Below are 15658 nucleotides of genomic sequence, written 5' to 3' on the forward strand. Positions count from 1 at the left end.
GCCACCTTCAAGGTGAAGAAGCAAGGTCTTATATTCCGCCTGGGTAGCCTACAGCCTGATGACATCAATATTGATTTCTCCTTCCTGTAAAAAAAAATTTCCCTCTCCCTCCCCTCTTCTTCTATTCCCCACTCTTACCTCTTCTCACCTGCCCCTGCGTCTCTCCCCACCTCTCCTTGTCCTGTGGTCTACTCTCCTTTCTTATCACATTGCTTCATCTCCATCCCTTCACCTTTCCCACCTGGCTTCAGCTATCCCACTTCCCCTCCTCCCACCTTTTTATTCTGGCATCTTCGCGGTTCCTTCACAGTCCTAAAGAAGGGTTTAGGCCTGGAATGTCAACTGTTTATTCACCTCCAAGGATGCTGCCTGATTCGTTCAGTTCCTCTAACATTTTAAGTGGTAGCTTCCTGATCAATGTTTCTAGGACAAGGATAAAGGAATTGATGCTGAAACTAGTTCCAAGGAACTGAAGTCGGGTGAAGCAGGGACAAAACAGTAATCATAAGATTAGGTTTAGAATTTTACAGGAAAGGACAATAAAACAATGCAAGACAGTGGAAGAGGGTTAACTTCAATCAGCTGGAAAGAATCCAAGTACTCTGGAATCAAGCTCGTCAGGTCAAACCATAAGCAAGCAATGGGAGATTTTCAGGCTGGATTTCTAATTGAATAATAAACCCCACTATAGAGAAGAACAGAAATGAAGGCAATAAAATTGCAAGACTTTAAAAAGAAACGAAGAAGAGAAACAGAAGTATTTGAAAGGTGGGGCAGAACTGACAACAAAAATGATATGTTTTAAGGTGAAAGAGAGCAGAGGTGAGGTGTTAATATCTCATTTCTGCCTGGCCTACCTTCACTTTAAGTTCCAAATACCATAGCAAAGAAGATCATTTTAAAAATAGAAAGGATCGAAAATAACAGTGCAACATGGGAAGCAGTATGTTGGAAATGGGGCTCAATAAATTATAATCAATTGAAGTGATTCAGTTTATTGAATAAGCAGGAGGGGTTTCTGCATTTAGGGTCGTGTACATAAACTTCCGTTGGCATTTAAAATCATACGTGTTTGAAAACTAGCAAATTTGAAGGCAATGAGATTAAAGTAAACCAGCAGTGATAATACGAACAACACACATCAAAGTTGCTGGTGAACGCAGCAGGCCAGGCAGCATCTCTAGGAAGAGGTACAGTCGACGTTTCAGGCCGAGACCCTTCGTCAGGACTAACTCAATAAACAATAGGTGCAGAAGTAGACCATTCGGCCCTTCGAGCCTGCACCACCATTCTGAGATCATGGCTGATCATCTACTATCAATACCCAGTTCCTGCCTTGTCCCCATAACCCTTGATTCCCCTATCCATAAGATATCTATCTAGCTCCTCCTTGAAAGCATCCAGAGAATTGGCCTCCACTGCCTTCTGAGGCAGCGCATTCCACACCTCCACAACTCTCTGGGAGAAGTTGTTCCTCCTCAACTCTGTCCTAAATGACCTACCCCTTATTCTTAAACCATGCCCTCTGGCACTGGACTCTCCCAGCATCTGGAACATATTTCCTGCCTCTATCTTGTCCAATCCCTTAATAATCTTATATGTCTCAATCAGATCCCCCCTCAATCTCCTTAATTCCAGCGTGTACAAGCCCAGTCCCTCTAACCTCTCAGCGTAAGACAGTCCGGACATCCCAGGAATTAACCTAGTGAACCTACGCTGCACCTCCTCCACAGCCAGGATGTCCTTCCTTAACCCTGGAGACCAAAACTGCACACAATACTCCAGGTGTGGTCTCACCAGGGCTCTGTACAAATGCAAAAGGATTTCCTTGCTCTTGTACTCAATTCCCTTTGTAATAAAGGCCAACATTCCATTAGCCTTCTTCACTGCCTGCTGCACTTGCTCATTCACCTTCACAGACTGATGAACAAGTACTCTGAGATCCCTTTGTATTTCTCCTTTACCTAACTCCACACCGTTCAGATAATAATCTGCCTTTGTTCTTGCTCCCAAAGTGAATAACCTCACACTTATTCACATTAAATGCCATCTGCCAAGTTTCTGCTCACTCACCCAGCCTATCCAAGTCACCTTGAATTCTCCTAACATTCTCATCACATGTCACACTGCCACCCAGCTTAGTATCATCAGCAAACTTGCTGATGTTACTCACAATGCCTTCCTCTAAATCATTGACGTAAATCATAAACAGCTGTGGTCCCAATACCGATCCCTGATGAGTGACAAGTGACGAGTGATAATACAAAAGTGGCTGAGAGACAATAGCCAAAGTGAGTCGAGATGACCACAGAGCCCCCTCCCTCCCCCATGAATTTATGCTTGTGCTGAAGATATTTCTTTGTGAAATAGGAATAATTCTGACAAGGCACCTGAAAGCTATTTGTACATCTTGTACATTGTGAAGACGAGGTTGCCTTGGCAGTCAAAGTGAAGGATAATCCAAAGAGCTTTTACAGGTATATTAAGAGCAAAAGGATTGTAAGGGATAAAATTGGTCCTCTTGAAGATCAGAGTGGTCGGCTATGTGCGGAACCAAAGGAAATGGGGGAGACCTTAAATAGGTTTTTTGCGTCTGCATTTACTAAGGAAACTGGCATGAAGTCTGTGGAATTAAGGGAAACAAGTAGTGAGATCATGGAAACTGTACAGATCGAAAAGGAGGAGGTCCTTGCTGTCTTGAGGAAACTTAAAGTGGATAAATCCCCGGGACCTGACAGGGTGTTCCCTCGGACTTTGAAGGAGACTAGTGTTGAAATTGCAGGGGTCCTGGCAGAAATATTTAAAATGTCGCTGTCTACAGGTGAGGTGCCAGAGGATTGGAGAGTGGCTCATGTTGTTCCGTTGTTTAAAAAGGGATCGAAAAGTAATCCGGGAAATTATAGGCCAGTAAGTTTAACGCCGGTAGTAGGCAAGTTATTGGAGGGAGTACTAAGAGACAGAATCTACAAGCATTTGGATAGACAGGGACTTTTTAGGGAGAGTCAACATGGCTTTGTGCATGGTAGGTCATGTTTGACCAATCTATTGGAGTTTTTCCAAGGAGGTTACCAGGAAAGTGGATGAAGGGAAGGCAGTGAATATTGTCTTTGACAAGGTCCCACATGGGAGGTTAGTTAGGAAAATTCAGTTGCTAGGTATACATGGAGAGGTGGTAAATTGGATTAGACATTGGCTCAATGGAAGAAGCCAAAGAGTGGTAGTAGAGAATTGCTTCTCAGAGTGGAGGCCTGTGACTAGTAGTGTGCCACAGGGATCAGTGCTGGGTCCATTGTTATTTGTCATCTATATCAATGATCTGGATGATAATGTGGTAAATTGGATCAGCAAATTTGCTGATGATACAAAGATTGGAGGTGTAGTAGACAGTGAGGAAGGTTTTCAGAGCCTGCAGAGGAACTTGGACCAGCTGGAAAAATGGCAGATGGAGTTTAATACAGACAAGTGTGAGGTATTGCACGTTGGAAGGACAAACCAAGGTAGAACATACAGGGTTAATGGTAAGGCACTGAGGAGTGCAGTGGAACAGAGGGATCTGGGAATACAGATACAAAATTCCCTAAAAGTGACGTCACAGGTAGATAGGGTCGTAAAGAGAGCTTTTGGTACATTGGCCTTTATTAATCAGAGTATTGAGTATAAGAGCTGGAATGTTATGATGAGGTTGTATAAGGCATTGGTGAGGCCAAATCTGGAGTATTGTGTTCAGTTTTGGTCACCAAATTACAGGAAGGTTAAAAGAGTGCAGAGAAGGTTTACAAGGATGTTGCCGGGACTTAAGAAACTTAGTTACAGAGAAAGGTTGAATAGGTTAGGACTTTATTCCCTGAAGCTTAGAAGAATGAGGGGAGATTTGATAGAGGTATATAAAATTATGATGGGTAAAGATAGAGTGAATGCAAGCAGGCTTTTTCCACTGAGGCAAGGGGAGAAAAAAACCAGAGGACATGGGTTAAGGGTGAGGGGGGGAAATTTAAAGGGAACATTGGGGGGGGGCTTCTTCACACAGAGAGTGGTGGGAGTATGGAATGAGCTGCCAGACGAGGTGGTAAATGCGGGTTCTTTTTTAACATTTAAGAATAAATTGGACAGATACATGGATGGGAGGTGTACGGAGGGATATGGTCCGTGTGCAGGTCAGTGGGACTAGGCAGAAAATGGTTCGGCACAGCCAAGAAGGGCCAAAAGGCCTGTTTCTGTGCTGTAGTTTCTATGGTTCTATCTGCAGATGACCTGAAATTTAGCAACATGGTAAACCAGCAATAATGGTTGTTGTGTATGTGGGCGTTTACACAACAATATCATTAATAAAAACGCGAGAGACTGGAGCCAAGTTAACAGGGGCTTTTACTTACAGTACCCAAACTGAACACATATATACAGATCCATACGCGCCTAATAGCACATGCTCAATACGATGTACTAGTACAACATAAAGTAGTCCTATATTATACAGTAGGTTATATGGTACACTCCTCCACTTTTATTTTAATAGTGTATCAACTGTTTTTTTCTTACTGGGGGCACTATGCTAAACAATACGTGTACCCTTAACATACAAACACTTACCAATTATTTACTTAGTAACTTACTAATATCAAATTATAAGGTAATATAATAATAATAATAATTATAATCATTATAACTCAAGTCTCTGGAGGGAGTCTTCTCTACTCCTCCGGGTAACGTCTGACCATAAACTTGTTTGTTTTAATACAGAGTTCCATATAAAAGTCATGAAAGTTGACTTCTGAGCATAGGGAGTTTCCATGGTCTACTTCAAAGGTGACTTGTCACCAACAAAAGAAGTGGTTGGTGATCTGCTGTCTCTGCTAGTTATTCAAAAGTTGGGGCAATCTAATAACTCACAGAAAGATCAGTACAAGTGTGAAAATACAATAGGAACCATATAGTTTGTTGCCAGAATTCGCTTGCTCTGATGCTGTTTCCCAACTTCTTTGAACAAAACAAGATATTGGCTGAGGATTCAAAATATATACGTGCAAAAGAAACTTTCCTGCAAAGGATTAAGTGTATGATTTTCAATGGAGGAAATGATTGGTTCAAGATTTACCTTGTGCGAAAGCTGTTCTGTTTGAATGGAAATGACTTTTTTCTTTGTTAGGTTTACCTTCTCCCCCAGCAACCTGGTTTCATTTATTTCACCACCCTCAGTAATTTCTCCAAGGCTGATTGCTATATTGTGGGTGGCGACCATAGCGACAACGAACAAAGTAAGGTGAGTAACGCTGTCTTCTGTAAGGAGGGCGATGTTGCTGATTTTGATCATCTTGGTTTTCTCCATCTGTTGCTGTCTCTGCTCCGTCTCCTTTCTCTCCACCTTCAATATTCTGTTGGTAGTTACATGGTGGACCTCAGCGGCGAGGGTTGTAGCGACAATAACGATTTGTCCCAGGCATATTGGCTTCCTTGGACTGGAACTCCTCCAGGACCAGTTACGTTTGCTGCTTCTGCACCCTTTTCGCCTTCCACTACGTCAAACTCCACAGTTTCACTGTCTCCAACACTGCAGAGCTATTTCCGTGAATTATTCTTCTTTATAGCAGTCTGATGTACAAACACATCTTCCTTTGTATCATTCTTGTTGATGAATCCGTATCCATTTCGTATGTTGAACCACTTTACTGTTCCATGAACCATTGTTGCGATGACATTCTTCTCCCCGGGGGGATTTGGGTTTGTCTGGCTGTTCGGGTTGCTGCTCCGTCTCGGCCTCGCTCATGGTGTTGACAGGCTGCGTGAGGTGGTTGCGGCTCAGGCCGGTCTGAGGTGGGGGCTCCTGCGCTCTCTCCGCTTCTTTCTTTTCTCTAATATAATTCTTTTCCACTTTTCCTGTCTCCAGTTGCAGAAAAAGCTCTGCATTTCATATTCCTTACTTGTATTGTTGATCTAGTTTCTTCATCCTTTTCTGATACTCCTGCAAAGTGCCTTCCTGTAACTGCTGTAGCTGTCTTTTGAGAGAAGTCAATTTCTCCTGGTACATCTGCTCTTTTACTTTCAGGTAGTCTTCATCATCCTGCTTATTAGCAATAACTGTCTCCCTTGCATCCTCGGTATCTTCATCCGAGTCGCAGCCACAGATACTTCATTCGTCCTCATCGTCGACGCTGTCTAGCTCCTACTCGTTGTTGTAATAGTCGACAGTGGGTGAGAGGAGAGCTGCAGACATCATCCCCACCGAGCTGCCCTCCTTTGTTGACACATCTAGTGCCTTGATGATGTGCCAAACCAACTGGATTTTCCTGAGCCATTCACGTCCCAGCAACTGTGGTCCTCCATTTTTCAGTACATAAAGGTTCAGTTGCTGTGTTTTACCTCCGTGGATCACTGTCACTTTAATTTTGCCTTCAGGATGCACTTTCTATCCTGTGTAAGTCTTTAGTAGTAGTTTAGTTTGTCTCAGAGGTATGTGCAAAAACAGTCGTTTGTAGTCGTGTACAGAGATCACTGTTAAAGGCTGATTTATACTTCTGCGTAGGCTCTACGCCATAGCCTACGCAAGTGGCCTACGCCATTGTGAGCACTTATACTTGTGCGTTGGCGTGTCTGCCTCACTCTGCAACTCACCACCAAAACGCTAGTTGGCGGTGGGGTTTCTATGCCACTGTATTGAGTTTCTTTGTGTACTTCAAACAATAGCGACTGAAACTGAGTGCATCATGTTGGAGTTGGAGCTAGTAAATGTTGAACAAGAGTTACTTTTATTGAAAATTACTGCAACGCAGAAAAGAGAAGACGTCAGAGGAGATGGTGTGTACGACCATTGAACGGATTGAGGCTGAAGGAGGGTGAATTTTCTGTGCTTATCCGGCCACTGAGAGACATGGACGAGGAAATGCATTTCAAATATTTTTGGATGTCAGCAGGTAGATTTGACGATTTGGTTCATCGCCTCCAACCATTTATTTTGCATCAGTGTACGCACAGTATGCCTATAGACATTACTCAGAGACTGACAATCACCATTCGAGTTTTAGATTCAGGTGGAAGTAACCGGAAATGTGTAGGAGGAAATGCGATGCTACCAAGTGGACCAATCACAGTTGTTGCAGTCTGCGTCGCCACAACGCAGTTACATTTTTGGGGAGGTGCATGTCAGGCTACAGTGTAGGGCACGTGGCTACACCGTACCTATGGCATAGATTCGAAGTAGAAGTATAAATTGGCCTCTAGGCTGAGCCTGTGCCCAACTGCATTTTCAGTCTCACACCTGCCACTTGTGGAGTGATCCATATTGCTCTTCGATCATCTGTCTCTTCCACGCTGTGAAATGGCAGACAAGACAATTCACTTTTGTCTGAGTCATTTTCATCAGAATTGCTTTCTTTCATTTTGTGCACGTTGTATTTTCCTTTCTGGGGTTTCTTGTTTCTCTGTATTTTGCCCTTTCCCTGCTTTTACTAGCTTTGCATACTCTGCCAGTGTGGCCCTGTTTGCCACAGTTTTGGCATTCTTTATCTTTAAACCAACAACAATCAGGGTCATGTGACCTGTTCCCACAACAGTAACATTTCTTTCCTTCATGTCTGCGCAGTGACATTTTATTCGTAGCATATTCCAGAGATTTTTTTTGTATCTCTGAAGCACCTCATGCGGCTGACTCCAATGATATTGAGATGTTTAGCGCTTTCTCTACTGTAAGGTCTTTCTCACACAGGAGCTTCTTCTGTGTGGTTTCACAGTACATGCCACACACTAACCTGTCCCTCAATGCGTCTGATAGACCAGCTCCAATTGACAATGCTCTGATAATCTGCAAAATTCAGCACAATATTCAGAAATGCTTTCATTTTTGCTCTGATTCCGCTTATGGAATTTAAATCTTTCAGCAATGACCAGCGGTTTGGGGTTTAAATGCTGTTGGAGAGTGTCTATTATTTGCTTGAAAGCTTTGTCAGCTGGCTTTTCAGGGGTTAACAAGCTCCGTAGTAGACCGTATGTTTTGGCGAAATTACACTAAGTAAAACGCTGGCTTTTCTGCATTAACATTGTTAGCATCACAATATAACTCTATTCTTTCAATATAAATTGCCCGGTCTTCAATGCCAATATCAAATGCTGTAATGGTTCCAATTAACGCCATCCTTGTTGTGTTATTTTATCCTTGTTATGTTAATTTAGCCCCAGTCCCTTGTTAATTTAACCCTGGTCCCTTGTTTTCTTTTTTGATTCACGTGACTTTTTTTTTTTGCTTGCGTTGCGAGCGGACTCTGGCTAGACGTGTGTGTCACTCTTTTTTATCTCCCTTCTGAGGCAGGCAGACCCTCAACCCTGTGGTTCAGAGCCGGCTGTGATCTCGCCTGGACGCGCCGCAGCTCCGACTGTGTCTTTCAGTCTCCCGACTCCAGCTGAACTCCCGCTTCTTTTCAGACTCGCGGCCTCACTCTGCCTCTTCTGAGTGCTGTTATCAATTAAAACACAGCGTTCCGATATGATGCAGGTTCATTAACCTCGTCGCCAATTTGTTGTGTATGTGGTCGTTTACACAACAGTATCATTAATAAAAATGATATAGACTGGAGTTAAGTTAACAGGGGCTTTTACTTACAGAACCCGAACTAGGAATAAGGTTTCCCTGGTCCTCACCTACCACCCCACCAGCCTCCGGGTCCAACATATTATTCTCCGTAACTTCCGCCACCTCCAACGGGATCCCACCACTAAGCACATCTTTCCCTCCCCCCCTCTCTGCATTCAGCAGGGATCGCTCCCTACACAACTCCCTTGTCCATTCGTCCCCCCCATCCCTCCCCACTGATCTCCCTCCTGGCACTTATCCATGTAAGCGGAACAAGTGCTACACATGCCCTTACACTTCCTCCCTTACCACCATTCAGGGCCCCAAACAGTCCTTCCAGGTGAGGCAACACTTCACCTGTGAGTCGACTGGGGTGATATACTGCGTCCGGTGCTCCCGATGTGGCCTTTTATATATTGGCGTGACCCGACGCAGACTGGGAGATCACTTTGCTGAACATCTACGCTCTGTCCGCCAGAGAAAGCAGGATCTCCCAGTGGCCACACATTTTAATTCCACATCCCATTCCCATTCTGACATGTCTATCCACGGCCTCCTCTACTGTAAAGATGAAGCCACACTCAGGTTGGAGGAACAACACCTTATATTCCCTCTGGGTAGCCTCCAAGCTGATGGCATGAACATTTGACTTCTCTAACTTCCGCTAAGGCCCCACCTCCCCCTCGTACCCCATCTGTTACTTATTTTTATGCACACATTCTTTCTCTCACTCTCCTTTTTCTCCCTCTGTCCCTCTGAATATACCTCTTGCCCATCCTCTGGGTCCCCCACCCCCCCGTCTTTCTTCCCGGACCTCCTGTCCCATGATCCTCTCGTATCCCCTTTTGCCTATCACCTGTCCAGCTCTTGGCTCCATCCCTCCCCCTCCTGTCTTCTCCTATCATTTTGGATCTCCCCCTCCCCCTCCCACTTTCAAATCCCTTACTCACTCTTCCTTCAGTTAGTCCTGACGAAGGGTCTCGGCCTGAAACGTTGACTGCACCTCTTCCTACAGATGCTGCCTGGCCTGCTGCGTTCACCAGCAACTTTGTTGTGTGTTGCTTGAATTTCCAGCATCTGCAGAATTCCTGTTGTTTACCAATGAGAGGGAACTTGATGATGGTGAGGACAATATGAGTCAGGTTGATGTTCTGGAGCATGTTGATATTAAGGGAGAGGAGGTGTTGGAGTTGTTAAAATACATTAGGACAGATAAGTCTCCGGGGCCTGACAGAATATTCCCCAGGCTGCTCCACGAGGCGAGAGAAGAGATTGCTGAGCCTCTGGCTGGGATCTTTATGTCCTCGTTGTCCACAGGAATGGTACCGGAGGATTGGAGGGAGGTGAATGTTGTTCCCTTGTTCAAAAAAGGTCGTAGGGATAGTCCGGGTAATTATAGACCAGTGAGCCTTACGTCTGTGGTGGGAAAGCTGTTGGAAAAGATTCTTAGAGATAGGATCTATAGGCATTTAGAGAATCATGCTCTGATCAGGGACAGTCAGCATGGCTTTGTGAGGGCAGATCGTGTCTAACAAGCCTGATAGAGTTCTTTGAGGAGGTGACCAGGCATATAGATAAGGGTAGTGCAGTGGATGTGATCTATATGGATTTTAGTAAAGCATTTGACAAGGTTCCACACCGTAGGCTTATTCAGAAAGTCAGAAGTCATGGGATCCAGGGAAGTTTGGCCAGGTGGATTCAGAATTGGCTTGCCTGCAGAAGGCAGAGGGTGGTGGTGGAGGGAGTACATTCAGATTGGAGGATTGTGACTAGTGGTGTCCCACAAGGATCTGTTCTGGGACCTCTACTTTTCGTGATTTTTATTAATGACCTGGATGTGGGGGTAGAAGGGTGGGTTGGCAAGTTTGCAGACGACACAAAGGTTGGTGGTGTTGTAGATAGTGTAGAGGATTGTCAAAGATTGCAGAGAGACATTGATAGGATGCAGAAGTGGGCTGAGAAGTGGCAGATGGAGTTCAACCCAGAGAAGTGTGACGTGGTACACTTTGGAAGGACAAACTCCAAGGCAGAGTACAAAGTAAATGGCAGGATATTTGGTAGTGTGGAGGAGCAGAGGGATCTTGGGGTACATGTCCACAGATACCTGAAAGTTGCCTCACAGTTGGATAGGGTAGTTAAGAAAGCTTATGGGGTGTTAGCTTTCATAAGTCAAGGGATAGAGTTTAAGAGTCGCAATGTAATGATGCAGCTCTATAAGACTCTGGTTAGGCCACACTTGGAGTATGTCCAGTTCTGGTCACCTCACTATAGGAAGGATGTGGAAGCATTGGAAAGGGTGCAGAGGAGATTTACCAGGATGCTGCCTGGTTTAGAAAGTATGCATTATGATCAGAGATTAAGAGAGCTAGGGCTTTACTCTTTGGACAGAAGCAGGATGAGAGGAGACATGATAGAGGTGTACAAGATAATAAGAGGAATAGATAAGAGTGGATAGCCAGCGCCTCTCCCCCAGGGCACCACAGCTCAATACAAGAGGACATAGCTTTAAGGTAAGAGGTGGGAAGTTCAAGGGGGATATTAGAGGAAGGTTTTTTACTCAGAAGAGTGGTTGGTGCGTGGAATGCACTGCCTGAGTCAGTGGTGGAGGCAGATACACTAGTGAAGTTTAAGAGACTACTAGACAGGTATATGGAGGAATCTAAGGTGAGGGCTTATATGGGAGGCAGGGTTTGAGGGTCAGCACAACATTGTGGGCCGAAGGGCCTGTACTGTGCTGTACTGTTCTATGTTCTATGTTCTAATAGCGCATGCTCAATACGATGTATTAGCACAACATAAAGTAGTCCTATATTATACAGTAGGTTATATGGTACAATGGTGATAACAGAACAAAAGGACAATGGCTGCTGAACAGGTGACAAGTTGAGACTGCTGTTAAAAAGGCAAACTGGAGCCTTGGCTGCAAATATGGAAACAAAGAAAAGGAAAGCAAGGAAGCGGTGATGAACTGTTTTTGTAAACACAAGCAAACACCAATTTGAATATTATGCATCACAATTTAAGGGTGTGAAGGCTTTGGGAAGGACAAATGTTCACCAGGCAAGAACTGGGGATAATATTAGTTAAACAGAGTGACTAAAGAGCTGGGCATTTTCTTCTTGGAAAAGAACAAGCTCGTGGAAATTTGCTGGAGCTGTTCAAAGCCATTAAAGCACTCTCAAAATAAGGATAATGTGTTCACAGTGACAGAGTTGCGAAATAAATAATTGGCTAAAAGATATCATGTCAACAACAGGAGTAAAGCAAATTGTATGCAACAATTTATGATCTTAATTGCACAGTCTTTAAAGGACAGTGGATCAGATTCAAGTATAGTAGCAAGGACAGGCCAGTGAATTTGACTTCAGATGTAGGGAAAGTATGGAAGAAATTTTGGATAGTCAAGGTCTGATCAAGTATATTCAGCACATGGTTTTGTGCTTGGGAGGTCGTGTCTGATGAACCGTTTGGAGTTTCCCGAAGTAACTAAGGTGATAGATGGTAAAGCCGAGGATGTTGCTTATATGGACTTCACTAAGACCTTGAACAAGGGCCTGTATGATAGGCGGATATGGAACATTAGGTTCTGTGGGATTCAGAAGGACTAGTGAAGTGGATTCAGAAGGAAACAGTGGATGATGGTTGAAGGAGGATCGTCTGAATATTGGGGTGCCCCGCAGTCAGTGTTGAGACTTCTGCCATTCATTTGTGTAAATAGAAACATAGAAAGCCTACAGCACAATACAGGCCCTTCAGCCCACAATGCTGTGCCAAACATGTATCTAATTTAGAGATAACCTAGGGTTACCCATAGCCTTTTCTAAGCTCTGTGTATCTATCCAAGAGTCTCTTCAAAAACCCTATCGTATCCGCCTCCACCACTGTCGCCAGCAGCCCATTCCACGCACTCACCACTCTCTGCGTAGAAAAAACATACCCCTGACATCTCCTCTGTAACTACTTCCAAGCACCTTAAAACTGTGCCCTCTCATGTTAGCCATTTCAGTCCTGGGAAAAAGCCTCTGACTATACTCAACCTATTCTCATAAGGCATGCTCCCCAATCCAAGCAACATCTTTGTAAATATCCTCTGCACCCTTTCTGTAGTTTCCACATCTTTCCTGTAGTGAGGTGACCCAAACTGAGCACAGTACTCCAAGTGGGATCAGACCAGGGTCCTATATAGCTGCAAAATTACCTCTCGGCTATTAAACTCAATCCCACGGTTGATGAAAGCCTATACACTCTATGCCTACTTAACCACACAGTCAACCTGTGCAGCAGCTTTTGAGTGTCCTATGGACTCAGAGCACAAGATCCCTCTGATCCTCCACACTGCCAAGAGTCTTACTATTAATGCTGTATGCTGCCATCATAGTTGACCCACCAAAATGAACCACCTCACACTTATCTGGGTTGAATGCCATCTGCCACTTCTCAGTCCAGTTTTACATCCTATTGATCTCCCGCTGTGGCCCCTGACAGCCCTCCACACTGTCCACAACACCTCCAACCATTGTGTCATCAACAAATTTACTAACCCATCCTTCCACTTCCTCATCCAAGTCATCTATAAAAATCACAAAGAGTAGAGGTCCCAGAACAGATCCCTGAGGCACCCACTGGTCACTGACCTCCATGCAGAATATGACCCATCTACAACCACTCTTTGCCTTCTGTGGGCAAGCTGATTCTGGATCCACTAAGCAAAGTTCCCTTGGATCCCATGCCTCCTTACTTTCTCAACAAGCCTTGCATGGGGTACTTCATCACATGCCTTGCTGAAATCCATATACAATACACCTACTGCTCTACCTTCATCAATGTGTTTAGTTACATCCTCAAAAAATTCAGTCAGGCTCGTAAGGCATGACATGCCTTTGACAAAGCCATGCTGACTATTCCTAATCATATTATGCCTCTTCAAATGTTCATAAATTCTGCCTCTCAGGATCTTTTCCATCAACTTACCAACCACTGAAGTAAGACTCACTGGACAAAAATTTCTTGGGCTATCTCTACTCACTTTCTAGAATAAGGGAACAAAATCTGCAACCCTCCAATCCTCTGGAACCTCTCCCGTCCTCACTGATGATGGAAAGATCATCGCCAGAGGCTCAGCAATCTCCTCCCTCACCTCCCACAGTAGCCTGTGGTACATCTCGTCCGGTCCCATGACATATCCAACTTAATGCTTTCCAAAAGCTCCAACACATCCTCTTTCTTAATGTCTGTATGCTCAAGCTTTTCAGACCACTGTAAGTCATCCGTACAATAGCCAAGGTCCTTTTCCACAGTGAATACAGAAGCAAAGTACTCATTAAGGACCTCCGCTACCTCCTCCGATTCCATACACACTTCTCCACTGTCATACTTCATTGGTCCTACTCTCTCACGTCTTATCCTCTTGCTCTTCACATACTTATAGAATGCCTTGGGGTCTTCCTTAATCCTGCTCGCCAAGGTCTTCTCATGGCCCCTTCTGGCTCTACTAATTTCATTCTTAAGCTCCTTCCTGCTAGCCTTATAATTTTCTAGATCTCTATTATTACCTAGTTTTTTTGAACCTTTCTTACGCTCTTCTTTTCTTCTTGACCAGATTTTCAACAGCCTTTGTAATCCATGGTTGCTGTACCAACCATCCTTTCCGTCTCATTGGAACGTATCTATGCAAAACATCACACAAATATTCTCTGCCTGATCATCTGCCACATTTCTGCTGTACATTTCCCTGAGAACATGGTTCCAATTTATGCTTCCAAGTTCATGCCTGATAGCTTCATATTTCCCCTTAATCCAATTAAACGTTTTCCTAACTTGTCTGCTTCTATCCCTCTCCAATGTTGTGGTAAAAAAGATAGGAGTGTGATCATTAACTCTAAAATGCTCTCTCACTGAGAGACCTGACACCTGACCGTTCATTTCCCAATACCATATCAAGTACAGCCTCTCCTCTTGTAGGCTTATGTACATATTGTGTCAGGAAACCTTCCTGAACACACCTAACAAACTCTAAACCCCTTGCTCTAGGGAGATGCCAATCAATATTGGGGAAATTTAAATCTCCCATCATACAACCCTCCAGAACCTGTCTCCCTATCTGCTCCTCGATGTCCCTGTTACTATTGGGTGGTCTATAAAAAACACCCAGTAGAGTTATTGACCCCTTCCTGTTTCTAACTTCCATCCACAGTGACTCAGTAGACAATCCCTACATGACGTCCTCCTTTTCTGCTGCTGTTACACTATCTCTGATCAGCAGTGCCACGCCCCCACCTATTTGCCTCCCTCCCTGTCCTTTCTGAAACATCTGAAGTCTGGCATTCTAAGTAGCCACTCCTTCCCCTGAGCCATTCAAGTCTCTGTAATGGCCACAACATCATAGCTCCAAGTACTGATCCACACTATAAACTCATCTGCTTTGTTCATGATACTCCTTGCATTAAAATAGACATATCTCAAACCATCAGTCTGAGCGCATCTCTTCTCTGTCACCTGCCTATCCTCCCTCTCACACTGCCTACAAGCTTTCTGTATTTGTGAGCCAACCTCCCCTTCCTCAGTCTCTTCAGTTTGGTTCCCACACCCCAGCAATTCTAGTTTAAACACTCCCCAATAGCCTTAGTAAACCTCCCTGCCAGGATATTGGTCTCCCTCGGATTCAAGTGCAACCCATCCTTATTGTGCAGGTCACACTTGCCCCAAAAAAAGTCCCAATGATCCAGACATCTGAATCCCTGCCCCCACTCCAATCCCTCAGTCATGCATTTATCCTCCACCTCACTCTATTCTTATACTCACTGTCACGTGGCACAGGCAGTAATCCCGAGATTACTACCCTTGTGATCCTGCTTCTCAACTTCTTTCCTAACTCCCTGTAGTCTTTTTCAGGATCTCCTCCCTTTTCCTACCTATGTCATTGATACCAATATGTACCATGACCTCTGGCTGTTCACCTTCCCACTTCAGGATATCATGGACGTGATCAGAAACATCTCGGACCTGGCAGCTGGGAGGCAAACTACCATCCGTGTTTCTTTCCTGTGTCCACAGAATCGCCTGTCTGACCCTCTTTATCACTGTTGCCATCCTCTTCCTTTC

At 44.4% G+C, this 15658-nt stretch overlaps 1 protein-coding gene and 1 pseudogene across 7 annotated transcripts in view; both read right to left on the minus strand.

Moving 5' to 3' along the window:
• Positions 1-15658, minus strand: part of pard3aa (par-3 family cell polarity regulator alpha, a) — an 881596-nt gene that overhangs the window by 835219 nt on the left and 30719 nt on the right. The gene's annotated exons all lie outside the window — the stretch shown is intronic.
• Positions 4396-8122, minus strand: LOC140194825 (Y-box-binding protein 1-like; annotated as a pseudogene).

Source organism: Mobula birostris, chromosome 3 (assembly GCF_030028105.1).
Source record: "Mobula birostris isolate sMobBir1 chromosome 3, sMobBir1.hap1, whole genome shotgun sequence".
Taxonomy (NCBI): domain Eukaryota; kingdom Metazoa; phylum Chordata; class Chondrichthyes; order Myliobatiformes; family Myliobatidae; genus Mobula; species Mobula birostris.